The sequence below is a fragment of the Coregonus clupeaformis genome, chromosome 1 (assembly GCF_020615455.1).
Source record: "Coregonus clupeaformis isolate EN_2021a chromosome 1, ASM2061545v1, whole genome shotgun sequence".
Taxonomy (NCBI): Eukaryota; Metazoa; Chordata; class Actinopteri; order Salmoniformes; family Salmonidae; genus Coregonus; species Coregonus clupeaformis.
Window position 1 is genome coordinate 71,116,419 of NC_059192.1, and position 12,486 is coordinate 71,128,904.

At 44.4% G+C, this 12,486-nt stretch overlaps 1 protein-coding gene across 1 annotated transcript in view; it reads right to left on the reverse strand.

Moving 5' to 3' along the window:
- LOC121577692 (fatty acid synthase) overlaps positions 1-12,486 on the reverse strand; it is a 138,694-nt gene that overhangs the window by 42,301 nt on the left and 83,907 nt on the right.

Below are 12,486 nucleotides of genomic sequence, written 5' to 3' on the forward strand. Positions count from 1 at the left end.
AACTGGGAAAATACAGGGAATTGGGAAAAAAGACAGGGAAAAGACAGGGAAAAGACAGGGAACAGGGAAAAGACAGGGCACTAACAGGGATAAGACAGGGAAAGGACAGGTAAATAATAGTGAAAAGACAGGGAACAGGACAGGAACAGGGAAAAGACAGGGAACAGAGAACAGGGAAATAACAGAAAAGTCAGGGAACAGGGAAATAACAGGAACAGGAAAAAGACAGGAACAGGGAAAGAACAGGCAATGGGAAAAAGATAGGAACAGGGAAAAACAGGAACGGAAAAAGACAGGAAGGAAAAGACAGGGAACAGGGAAAAAGAACAGGTAAAGACAGGAACAGGGAAAAGACAGAACAGGGAAAAGACAGGGAAAAGACAAGAAACAGGGAAAAGACAGGAACAGGGAACAGGGAAAAGACAGGGACAACAGGGATAAGACAGGGAAAAGGACAGGTAAATAATAGGAAAAAGACAGGAACAGGAGAAACAGGGAAAAAGAAGGAAACAGGGAAAAACAACAGGAAAAGACAGGAAACAGGGAAACAAAGGGTACAGGAAAAATACAGGAAACAAGGAAAGACAGGGAAAGGGGAAAAGACAGGGAACCAAGAAAAGACAGGAAACAGGGAAAGAAAATGGAACAGAGGAATAACAGGGAAAAGACAGGGAACAGGGAAGAGCAGGGAACAGGGAAAAAACTGGGAAAAGACAGGGAACTGGGAAAAGACAGGGAACTGGGAAAAGACAGGGAAAAGACAGGAACAGGAAAAGACAGGGCACTAACAGGGATAAGACAGGGAAAGGACAGGTAAACAATAGGAAAAGATGAACAGGAAAGGAACAGGAAAAAGAGGGAAAGGAAAAACAGGAACAGGGAAAGACAGGAAAGGAAAAACAGGGAAAAGAAAAAACAGGGAAAAGACAGGGAACAGGGAAAAGACAGGGAACAAGGAAATGACAGGGAACAGGGAAAAGACAGGGAACAAGGAAAAGACAGGGAACAAGGAAATGACAGGGAACAGGGAAAAGACAGGGAACAGGGAAAAGACAGGGCACTAACAGGGATAAGACAGGGCACTAACAGGGATAAGACAGGGCACTAACAGGGATAAGACAGGGAAAGGACAGGTAAATAATAGGGAAAAGACAGGGAACAGGGAAAAGACAGGGAACAGGGAAAAGACAGGGAACAGGGAAAAGACAGGGTACAGGGAAAAGACAGGGTACAGGGAAAGAACAGGGAAAAGACAAGGAACCTATAAAAGACAGGGAAAAGGGAAAATACAGGAAACTGGGTGAAAGACAGGGAAAGACAGGGAAAAGACAGGAAACTGGGGAAAAGGACAGGGAAAAGACAGGAAACAGGGAAAAGACAGGGACTAACAGGATAAGAAAAAGGACAGGGAAATAACAGGGAAAAGGGAAGGAACAGGAAAGGAACAGGGAAAAGACAGGGAACATGGAAGAGACAGGGAACAGGGAAATAACAGGGAAAAGACAGGGAACATGGAAAAGACAGGGCAATAACAGGGAAAAGACAGGGAACTGGGAAAAAAGACAGGGAACTGGGAAAAAAGACAGGGAAAAGACAGGGAACAGAGAACAGGGAAATAACAGGGAAAAGTCAGGGAACAGGGAAATAACAGGGAACAGGAAAAAGACAGGGAACAGGGAAAGAACAGGCAACGGGAAAAAGACAGGGAACTGGGAAAAAACAGGGAACGGGAAAAAGACAGGGAACGGGAAAAGACAGGGAACAGGGAAAAGAACAGGGTAAAGACAGGGAACAGGGAAAAGACAGGGAACAGGGAAAAGACAGGGAAACGACAAGAAACAGGGAAAAGACAGGGAACAGGGAACAGGGTGAAGACAGGGCACTAACAGGGATAAGACAGGGAAAGGACAGGTAAATAATAGGGAAAAGACAGGGAACAGGTAAGGAACAGGGAAAAGACAGGGAACAGGGAAATAACAGGGAAAAGACAGGGAACAGGGAAATAAAAGGGTACAGGAAAAATACAGGAAACATGGAAAGACAGGGAAAGGGGAAAAGACAGGGAACCAAGAAAAGACAGGAAACAGGGAAAGAAAATGGAACAGAGGAATAACAGGGAAAAGATAGGAACAGGGAAGAGACAGGAACAGGGAAAAACTGGGAAAAGACAGGGAACTGGGAAAAGACAGAGAACTGGGAAAAGACAGGAAAAGACAGGAACAGGGAAAAGATAAGGCACTAACAGGGATAAGACAGGGAAAGGAATAAATAATAGGGAAAAGACTGGAACAGGAAAGGAACAGGGAAAAGACAGGGAAACAGAAAAGACAGGGAACAGGGAAAGAACAGGGAACAGGAAAAGAAGGAACAGGGAAAACAACAGGCAAAGACAGGGAACAGGAAAAGACAGGGAACAGGGAAAAGATAGGAATCAAGGAAATGAAGGAACAGGAAAAGACAGGGAACAAGGAAAAGACAGGGAACAAGGAAAGAAGGAACAGGGAAAAGATAGGAACAGGGAAAAGACAGGGACTAACAGGATAAGACAGGGCACCAACAGGATAAGACAGGGCACCAACAGGATAAGATAGGAAAGGACAGGCAAAAAAGGAAAAGACAGGGAACAGGGAAAAGACAGAGAACAGGGAACAGGGGAAGAAGGGCACCAACAGGGATAAGACAGGGAAAGGACAGGTAAATAATAGGAAAGACAGGGAACAGTAAGAACAGGAAAAGACAGGGAACAGGGAAAAACAGGGAAAAGACAGGAACAGGGAAATAAAACGGACAGGAAAAATGAGGAAAACATGGAAAGACAGGGAAAGGGGGAAAAGATAGGAACCAAGAAAAGAATGGAAACAGGGAAAGAAAATGGAACAGAGGAATAACAGGGAAAAGACAGGGAACAGGGAAAAGACAGGGAACAAGGAAATGACAGGGAACAGGGAAAAGACAGGGAACAAGGAAAAGACAGGGAACAAGGAAATGACAGGGAACAGGGAAAAGACAGGGAACAGGGAAAAGACAGGGCACTAACAGGGATAAGACAGGGCACTAACAGGGATAAGACAGGGCACTAACAGGGATAAGACAGGGAAAGGACAGGTAAATAATAGGGAAAAGACAGGGAACAGGGAAAAGACAGGGTACAGGGAAAGAACAGGGAAAAGACAAGGAACCTATAAAAGACAGGGAACAGGGAAAAGACAGGAAACTGGGGAAAAAGACAGGGAAAAGACAGGAAACAGGAAAAAGACAGGGCACTAACAGGGATAAGACAGGGAAAGGACAGTGAAATAACAGGGAAAAGGGAAGGAACAGGAAAGGAACAGGGAAAAGACAGGGAACATGGAAGAGACAGGGAACAGGGAAATAACAGGGAAAAGACAGGGAACGTGGAAAAGACAGGGCACTAACAGGGAAAAGACAGGGAACTGGGAAAATACAGGGAACTGGGAAATAACAGGGAACAGGAAAAAGACAGGGAGCAGGGAAAGAACAGGCAACGGGAAAAAGACAGGGAACAGGGAAAAAACAGGGAACGGGAAAAAGACAGGGAACGGGAAAAGACAGGGAACAGGGAAAAGAACAGGGTAAAGACAGGGAACAGGGAAAAGACAGGGAACAGGGAAAAGACAGGGAAACGACAAGAAACAGGGAAAAGACAGGGAACAGGGAACAGGGTGAAGACAGGGCACTAACAGGGATAAGACAGGGAAAGGACAGGTAAATAATAGGGAAAAGACAGGGAACAGGTAAGGAACAGGGAAAAGACAGGGAACAGGGAAATAACAGGGAAAAGACAGGGAACAGGGAAATAAAAGGGTACAGGAAAAATACAGGAAACATGGAAAGACAGGGAAAGGGGAAAAGACAGGGAACCAAGAAAAGACAGGAAACAGGGAAAGAAAATGGAACAGAGGAATAACAGGGAAAAGACAGGGAACAGGGAAGAGACAGGGAACAGGGAAAAAACTGGGAAAAGACAGGGAACTGGGAAAAGACAGGGAACTGGGAAAAGACAGGGAAAAGACAGGGAACAGGGAAAAGACAGGGCACTAACAGGGATAAGACAGGGAAAGGACAGGTAAATAATAGGGAAAAGACGGAACAGGAAAGGAACAGGGAAAAGACAGGGAACAGGAAAAAGACAGGGAACAGGGAAAGAACAGGGAACAGGGAAAAGACAGGGAACAGGGAAATAACAGGGTAAAGACAGGGAACAGGGAAAAGACAGGGAACTGGGAAAAGACAGGGAACAAGGAAATGACAGGGAACAGGGAAAAGACAGGGAACAAGGAAAAGACAGGGAACAAGGAAATGACAGGGAACAGGGAAAGAGGAAAGGAAAAGACAGGGCACTAACAGGGATAAGACAGGGCACTAACAGGGATAAGACAGGGCACTAACAGGGATAAGACAGGGAAAGGACAGGTAAATAATAGGGAAAAGACAGGGAACAGGGAAAAGACAGAGAACAGGGAAAAGACAGGGAACAGGGAAAAGACAGGGTACAGGGAAAAGACAGGGTACAGGGAAACGACAGGGAAAAGACAAGGAACCTATAAAAGACAGGGAACAGGGAAAATACAGGAAACTGGGTGAAAGACAGGGAAAGACAGGGAAAAGACAGGAAACTGGGGAAAAAGACAGGGAAAAGACAGGAAACAGGGAAAAGACAGGGCACTAACAGGGATAAGACAGGGAAAGGACAGGGAAATAACAGGGAAAAGGGAAGGAACAGGAAAGGAACAGGGAAAAGACAGGGAACATGGAAGAGACAGGGAACAGGGAAAATACATGGAAAAGGGAACAGAGAAAATACAGCGAACAGGGAAAAGACAGTGAAAAGGGAAAGAACAGGGAAAAGACAGGGAACAGGAAAAAGACAGGGAACAGGAAAAAGACAGGAAACGGGGAAAAGACAGGAAACAGGGTAAAAACAGGGAAAATACGGAACAGGGAAAAGACAGGGAAAAGACAGGGAACAGGGAAAAGACAGGAAATTGGGTGAAAGACAGGGAAAAGACAGCGAACAGGGATAAGACAGGAAAAGGACAGGGAACAGGGAAAGAACACGAAAGGAACAGGGAAAAGACAGGGAACTGGGAAAAAGACAGGAATATGGGGAAAAGACAGGAAACCGGGGGAAAGGACAGGAAACTGGGGAAAAGACAGGGAACAGGGAAGGAACAGGAAAGGAACAGGGAAAAGACATGGAACAGGGAAAAGACAGGGAACAGGGAAAAGACAGTGAACAAGAAAATAAAAGGGAAAGGAGAAATAACAAGGAAAAGAGAAATAACAGGGAAAAGAGAAATAACAGGGAACAGGGAAATGACAGGGAAAAGAGCGGAAACAGGGAAATGACAGGGAAGACAGGGAACATGGAAATGACAGGGAAAAGACAGGGAACAGGGAAAATACAGGGAACTGGGAAAAAAGACAGGGAAAAGACAGGGAACAGGGAAAAGACAGGGAAAAGACAGGGAACAGGGAAAAGACAGGGCACTAACAGGGATAAGACAGGGAAAGGACAGGTAAATAATAGTGAAAAGACAGGGAACAGGACAGGAACAGGGAAAAGACAGGGAACAGAGAACAGGGAAATAACAGGGAAAAGTCAGGGAACAGGGAAATAACAGGGAACCGGAAAAAGACAGGGAACAGGGAAAGAACAGGCAATGGGAAAAAGACAGGGAACAGGGAAAAAACTGGGAACGGGAAAAAGACAGGGAACGGGAAAAGACAGGGAACAGGGAAAAGACAGGGAACAGGGAAAAGACAGGGCACTAACAGGGATAAGACAGGGAAAGGACATGTAAATAATAGGGAAAAGACAGGGAACAGGTAAGGAACAGGGAAAAGACAGGGAACAGGGAAATAAAAGGGTACAGGAAAAATACAGGAAACATGGAAAGACAGGGAAAGGGGAAAAGACAGGGAACCAAGAAAAGACAGGAAACAGGAAAGAAAAGGAACAGAGGAATAACAGGGAAAAGACAGGGAACAGGGAAGAGACAGGGAACAGGGAAACAACTGGGAAAAGACAGGGAACTGGGAAAAGACAGGGAACTGGGAAAAGACAGGGAAAAGACAGGGAACAGGGAAAAGACAGGGCACTAACAGGGATAAGACAGGGAAATGACAGGTAAATAATAGGGAAAAGACAGGGAACAGGGAAAAGACAGGGAACAGGGAAAAGACAGGGAACAGGGAAAAGACAGGGAACAGGGAAAAGACAGGAAACTGGGGAAAAAGACAGGGAAAAGACAGGAAACAGGGAAAAGACAGGGCACTAACAGGGATAAGACAGGGAAAGGACAGGGAAATAACAGGGAAAAGGGAAGGAACAGGAAAGGAACAGGGAAAAGACAGGGAACATGGAAGAGACAGGGAACAGGGAAAAGACATGGAAAAGGGAACAGAGAAAATACAGCGAACAGGGAAAAGACAGTGAAAAGGGAAAGAACAGGGAAAAGACAGGGAACAGGAAAAGACAGGGAACAGGAAAAAGACAGGAAACGGGGAAAAGACAGGAAACAGGGTAAAAACAGGGAAAATACGGAACAGGGAAAAGACAGGGAAAAGACAGGGAACAGGGAAAAGACAGGAAATTGGGTGAAAGACAGGGAAAAGACAGCGAACAGGGATAAGACAGGAAAAGGACAGGGAACAGGGAAAGAACACGAAAGGAACAGGGAAAAGACAGGGAACTGGGAAAAGACAGGAATATGGGGAAAAGACAGGAAACTGGGGAAAGGACAGGAAACTGGGGAAAAGACAGGGAACAGGGAAGGAACAGGAAAGGAACAGGGAAAAGACATGGAACAGGGAAAAGACAGGGAACAGGGAAAAGACAGTGAACAAGAAAATAAAAGGGAAAGGAGAAATAACAAGGAAAAGAGAAATAACAGGGAAAAGAGAAATAACAGGGAACAGGGAAATGACAGGGAAAAAGATGGAAACAGGGAAACGACAGGGAAGACAGGGAACATGGAAATGACAGGGAAAAGAAGGGAACAGGGAAAAATACAGGAATGGGAAAAAGACAGGGAAAAGATAGGGAACAGGGAAAAGACAGGGAAAAGACAGGAACAGGGAAAAGATAGGGCACTAACAGGGATAAGACAGGGAAAGGACAGGTAAAAAAGTGAAAAGACAGGGAAACAGGACAGGAACAGGGAAAAGATAGGGAAAGAGAACAGGGAAAATAACAGGAAAAGTAGGGAACAGGGAAATAACAGGGAACCGGAAAAGACAGGGAACAGGGAAAGAAAGGCAATGGGAAAAAGACAGGGAACAGGGAAAAAACTGGGAACGGGAAAAAGACAGGGAACGGGAAAAGACAGGGAACAGGGAAAAGACAGGGAACAGGGAAAAGACAGGGCACTAACAGGGATAAGACAGGGAAAGGACATGTAAATAATAGGGAAAAGACAGGGAACAGGTAAGGAACAGGGAAAAGACAGGGAACAGGGAAATAAAAGGGTACAGGAAAAATACAGGAAACATGGAAAGACAGGGAAAGGGGAAAAGACAGGGAACCAAGAAAAGACAGGAAACAGGAAAGAAAAGGAACAGAGGAATAACAGGGAAAAGACAGGGAACAGGGAAGAGACAGGGAACAGGGAAACAACTGGGAAAAGACAGGGAACTGGGAAAAGACAGGGAACTGGGAAAAGACAGGGAAAAGACAGGGAACAGGGAAAAGACAGGGCACTAACAGGGATAAGACAGGGAAATGACAGGTAAATAATAGGGAAAAGACAGGGAACAGGGAAAAGACAGGGAACAGGGAAAAGACAGGGAACAGGGAAAAGACAGGGAACAGGGAAAAGACAGGGAACAGGGAAAAGACAGGCAAAAGACAGGGAACAGGGAAAAGACAGGGTACAGGGAAAGAACAGGGAAAAGACAAGGAACCTATAAAAGACAGGGAACAGGGAAAATACAGGAAATGGGTGAAAGACAGGGAAAGACAGGGAAAGACAGGAAACTGGGGAAAAAGACAGGGAAAAGACAGGAAACAGGGAAAAGACAGGGCACTAACAGGGATAAGACAGGGAAAGGACAGGGAAATAACAGGGAAAAGGGAAGGAACAGGAAAGGAACAGGGAAAAGACATGGAAAAGGGAACAGAGAAAAGACAGCGAACAGGGAAAAGACAGTGAAAAGGGAAAGAACAGGGAAAAGAGAGGGAACAGGAAAAAGACAGGGAACAGGAAAAAGACAGGAAACGGGGAAAGACAGGAAACAGGGTAAAAACAGGGAAAAGACGGAACAGGGAAAAGACAGGGAAAAGACAGGGAACAGGGAAAAGACAGGAAATTGGGTGAAAGACAGGGAAAAGACAGCGAACAGGGATAAGACAGGGAAAGGACAGGGAACAGGGAAAGAACACGAAAGGAACAGGGAAAAGACAGGGAACTGGGAAAAGACAGGAATCTGGGGAAAAGACAGGACACTGGGGAAAAGACAGGAAACTGGGGAAAAGACAGGGAACAGGGAAGGAACAGGAAAGGAACAGGGAAAAGACAGGGAACAGGGAAAAGACAGGGAACAGGAAAATAAAAGGGAAAGGAGAAATAACAAGGAAAAGAGAAATAACAGGGAAAAGAGAAATAACAGGGAACAGGGAAATGACAGGGAAAAGACCGGAAACAGGGAAATGACAGGGAAGACAGGGAACATGGAAATGACAGGGAAAAAGACAGGGAACAGGGAAATAAAAAGGAAAAGACAAATAACTGGGAAAAATAGAAATAACATGGAAAAGACAGGGAACATTGAAATAACAGAGAAAAGACAGGTAACAGGGAAAAGACAGGGAACACACAGGGAACAGGGAAAAGACAGGAAACTGGGAAAGACGGCACTAACAGGGATAAGACAGGGAAAGGACAGGTAAATAATAGGGAAAAGAAAGGGAACAGGGAAGGAACAGGAAATAACAGGGAAAAGACAGGGCACAAGGAAAACACAGGGAACAGGGAAAAGACAGCGAACATGAAAATAAAAGGGAAAATATCAATAACAGGGAAGAGACAGTGAAAAGGGAAAGAACAGGGAAAAGAGAGGGAACAGGAAAAAGACAGGGAACAGGAAAAAGACAGGAAACGGGGAAAGACAGGAAACAGGGTAAAAACAGGGAAAAGACGGAACAGGGAAAAGACAGGGAAAAGACAGGGAACAGGGAAAAGACAGGAAATTGGGTGAAAGACAGGGAAAAGACAGCGAACAGGGATAAGACAGGGAAAGGACAGGGAACAGGGAAAGAACACGAAAGGAACAGGGAAAAGACAGGGAACTGGGAAAAGACAGGAATCTGGGGAAAAGACAGGACACTGGGGAAAAGACAGGAAACTGGGGAAAAGACAGGGAAACAGGGAAGGAACAGGAAAGGAACAGGGAAAAGATAGGGAACAGGGAAAAGACAGGGAACAGGAAAATAAAAGGGAAAAGGAGAAATAACAAGGAAAAGAGAAATAACAGGGAAAAAGAGAAATAACAGGAACAGGGAAATGACAGGAAAAGACGGAAACAGGGAAATGATAGGGAAGAAGGAACATGGAAATGATAGGGAAAAGACAGGGAACAGGGAAATAAAAAGGAAAAGACAAATAACTGGGAAAATAGAAATAACATGGAAAAGACAGGGAACATTGAAATAACAGAGAAAAGACAGGTAACAGGGAAAAGACAGGGAACACACAGGGAACAGGGAAAAGACAGGAAACTGGGAAAGACGGCACTAACAGGGATAAGACAGGGAAAGGACAGGTAAATAATAGGGAAAAGAAAGGGAACAGGGAAGGAACAGGAAATAACAGGGAAAAGACAGGGCACAAGGAAAACACAGGGAACAGGGAAAAGACAGCGAACATGAAAATAAAAGGGAAAATATCAATAACAGGGAAGAGACAGGGAAATAACAGGGAACATTGAAAAGACAAGGTGCAGGGAAAAGACAAGGAACCGGGAAAAGACACAGAACAGGGAAAAATCTGTGAAAAGACAGGGAACTTAGAAAAGACAGGGAACAGGGAAAAGAAAGGGAACAGGGAAAGGACAGGGTAAAGACAGGGAACTGAGAAAACAGTGAAAAGACAGCGAACATGAAAATAAAAGGGAAAAGATAAATAACAGGGAAAGACAGGGAACAGGGAAAAGACAGGTAACTGGGTAAAAGACAGGGAAAAGACAGGAAACTGGGTAAAAAACAGGGAACAGGGAAAAGACAGGGCATTAACAGGGATAAGACAGGGAAAGGACAGGGAAATGACAGGGATTAGGGAAAAGACAGAAATCTGGGAAATAACAAGGAAAACACAGGGAACAGGGAAAAGACAGCGAACAAAAAATAAAAGGGAAAAGGATAAATAACAGGAATAGATAAATAACAGGGAAAAAGACAGGGAACAGGGGAATAACAGGGAAAAGACAGAGAAAGGACAGGGAAATAACAGGGTTTAGGGAAAATTCAGGAATCCTAGAAAAGACAGGAAACAGGGAAATAACAGGAACAGGATAAAGACGGGGAACAGGATAAAGAGGGGAACTAACAGGGAAAAATAAATGGATTAGGGAAAAGACAGGAACTCCTAGAAAAGACAGGAAACAGGGAAAGAACAGGGAAAATACAGGAAAATAGGGAAATAAAAGGAAACAGGGAAAATAGGGAAATAACAGGAACACACAGGGAAATTACGGGGAACAGGGAAAAAGGGGAAAAAGATAACTAACAGGGAAAAAGACAGGGAACAACAGGGAAAAAGACAGGGAAAAGACAGGCACAGGGAAGGAACAGGGAAAAGAAAGGGTACAGGAAAAGAAAGGATTAGAGAAAAGACAGGAACAGGGAAAAATGGGGAAAAGAAAGGGATTAGGGAAAATACAGGGAACAGGGAAAATACAGGAAACCTAGAAAAGACAGGAAACAAGAAGGAACAGGGAAAATACAGTGAAAAGAAGTGAAAAGAAGTGAACAGTGAAAAGACAGGGAAACAGGAAACAGGATAAAGAGGGAACTAACAGGGAAAAAGACGGGGAACAACAGGGGAAAGAGGGAACAAACAGGGAAAAGACGGGAACTAACAGGGAAAAGACGGGGAACAGGGAAATAACGGAAAAGAAAGGGATTAGGGAAAAGACAGGAACAGGGAAAATACAGGAAACCTAGAAAAGACAGGAAACAAGGAAGGAACAGGAAAAGACAGGGAACATGTAAGAGACATGGAACAGGGAAATAACAGGGAAAAGACAGGGAACTGGGAAAAGACAGGGAAGAGACAGGGAACAGGGAAAAGACAGGGAACCTGAAAAGAACAGGGAAAGGACAAGTAAATAATAGGGAAAAGACAGGGAACAGGACAGGAACAGGGAAAATACAGGGAACAGAGAACAGGGAAATAACAGGGAAAAGTAGGGATCAGGGAAAATAACAGGGAACAGGAAAGACAGGGAACAGGGAACAGGAAAATGACAGGAACAGCGAAAAAGACAGGAACAGGAAAAAAACAGAGAAAAGACAGGGAAAAGACTAGGAACCAGGAAAAAGACTAGGAACCGGGAAAAAAAGAAGGGAAACGAACAAGGAAAAGACAGGGAACATGGAAAATAAGGAAATAATAGGGAAAAGACAGGGACAGGGTAAAAAGAAAGGGAAAAGAACAGGGTAAATACAGGTAACAGGGAAAAGACAGTAAACTGGGAAAAGACAGTAAACTGGGAAAAGACAGTAAACTGGGAAAAGACAGGGAAAAGACAGGGAAGAGACAGGAACAGGGAAAAGACAGGAAAAAGAACAGGGAAAGGACAGGTAAATAATAGGGAAAAGACAGGGAAACAGGACAGGAACAGGGAAAATACAGGAACAGAGAACATGAAAATAAAAGGGAAAAGATAAATAACAGGGAAAAGACAGGTAACTGGGTAAAAGACAGGGAAAAGACAGGAAACTGGGTAAAAAACAGGGAACAGGGAAAAGACAGGGCACTAACAGGGATAAGACAGGGAAAGGACAGGGAAATGACAGGGATTAGGGAAAATTCAGGAATCCTAGAAAAGACAGGAAACAGGGAAAGAACAGGGAAATAATAGGGAAAAGACGGAGAACAGGATAAAGACGGGGAACAGGATAAAGACAGGGAAAAGGGAAAAGACAGGGAACAGGGAAAAGACAGGGAACAGGGAAAAGACAGAAATCTGGGAAATAACAAGGAAAACACAGGGAACAGGGAAAAGAGAGCGAACATGAAAATAAAAGGGAAAAGATAAATAACAGGGAATAGATAAATAACAGGGAAAAGACAGGGAACAGGGGAATAACAGGGAAAAGACAGAGAAAGGACAGGGAAATAACAGGGTTTAGGGAAAATTCAGGAATCCTAGAAAAGACAGGAAACAGGGAAATAACAGGGAACAGGATAAAGACGGGGACAGGATAAAGACGGGAACTAACAGGGAAAATAAATGGATTAGGGA